The sequence below is a fragment of the Astatotilapia calliptera genome, chromosome 15 (assembly GCF_964374335.1).
Source record: "Astatotilapia calliptera chromosome 15, fAstCal68.1, whole genome shotgun sequence".
In the NCBI taxonomy this organism is placed as follows: Eukaryota; Metazoa; Chordata; class Actinopteri; order Cichliformes; family Cichlidae; genus Astatotilapia; species Astatotilapia calliptera.
The window spans coordinates 33154180-33155718 of NC_137436.1; the positions used below are offsets into that span (position 1 = coordinate 33154180).

General features: G+C 37.9%; 1 long non-coding RNA gene across 1 annotated transcript; it reads right to left on the reverse strand.

The window, feature by feature from the left end:
* Nucleotides 1-402: 402 nt before the first annotated feature.
* On the reverse strand, nt 403-892 carry LOC113006515 (uncharacterized). The gene is made up of 3 exons (XR_003269763.2): nt 744-892; nt 540-653; nt 403-450 (listed from the first exon to the last, which is right to left on the reverse strand). It is a non-coding gene; the product is annotated as an uncharacterized LOC113006515 (long non-coding RNA).
* Nucleotides 893-1539: the final 647 nt, after the last annotated feature.

A 1539-nucleotide genomic window follows, 5' to 3' on the forward strand; every position in this document is an offset into this window, starting at 1 on the left:
CCAGTCGGCATGTTTCTCTTCTTCACTGATGTCGACGTACCTGATGCTGCATGATGCCAGGTCAGCCTGCGTGAAGGTGCTGATCCTAGTGCCTAAAGAGACAAAAGAGAGAAAAGTCGTTAAGCCCAAAACCTCCATTATGTTTGTTATTTGATCTTTCATATGAGATCTTTCATATGAGATGGTTTTACACTGCTAAAAAATAGGTTATGCTTGATGTTGCAGAGACATGTTGTCAAGTGATACAACATCTTCACAGTACAGCTTAATATTGTCATAGGAGTAGAGAAGAGGGTCATTGAGAGCAGCACACAGAGAAGCTTTTTGTTGGAAGGATACAAGTTCTTCCTGTTCTTCTTGTTACTGATAACCTGACCGCTGTCTGTTTTGATCTTCTTCTTCTGGTCTTCTTTTCCCGTTTCTCTCACAAAACGCTTCCTCTTACGGTCCCTAAAAAAAGAAGGGGGAAAAAAGACTTTAAATTATAGTTTGAAATGACCATTTGGTGGATACTGAGTCAAACATAGGGAAATTTGTACCATTTCATCATTTTCTTCTGCTGGTTAAGGCGATCGCCTTCATCTCCCATGAGATCAAGGACAGCTGAAGAGGCCTGCTGTTCAAAAGCACTGCCCTCTCCACCGAGACTCAACCTGTCGACGCATAACACAGGACAAAACAGCATAAAACACAAAGCCATTCACATTTTTTAAAGAAACAGATGCAACAGTTTAATGCCTCACCCTCTCTCAGAGTCAAAGTCTTTAGGTCTGTAAGGGATATAATACTCTTCATCTTTGCCTGACTGCCTCTTTTTCTTGGTCTTTGGTCGCTCTTCGCCATCTTCCTGCTGACCTCTTCTTTTACCACCTACCACTTCTGAAAACACCCCCTGGTGGAAATAGAAAGAATTACATGGTACAAAGTGACAAAGCATGATACAGAGATCCTACTATCTTCCTCTTCTAGTTTGTATACAACATCATCTACATCAAAACTGCACTTTATTTTGCTTCTTCTTCATCAGACAGCACAAACAACTTTCTCATTTTGACTCAAATATTGGTTTTGAATGAAAATGATGAAACAATCCTGGGTGTTTATTCAACTTGTGAGCAGGTTTTCTAATCCACCGTACTATTATTATTGACACTAGTACATGTTCGTGCTGCTGGCAAACTAATACACTCAAGAACATATAGCAAAGCAAAAAAGTGAAAAGTAGGTCTTGCCTACATAAATAAACATAAGACAGTTGTGAAACTTTGACATAGTAACATCTGCAGTAATATTTACACCTGTGATGACATCTCACCAGCATTAGCCTTATTTTGAAACCAAGATTGTTTACACAGAGTTTGTAATTGCAGAGAAATGCTCCATTTATTTTGGTCATTTCATTTTTGAGCAGGAAGCTCACCTTTCTTGTTATAGCCTTTAGACGAATAGAGAGTTTTCCAATTAAATACATATTCTTTAAATAATGTTCCCTCTTATAAAAAGTAGGATAATTTAAAAAATTTTTTTTAAAAATGTATT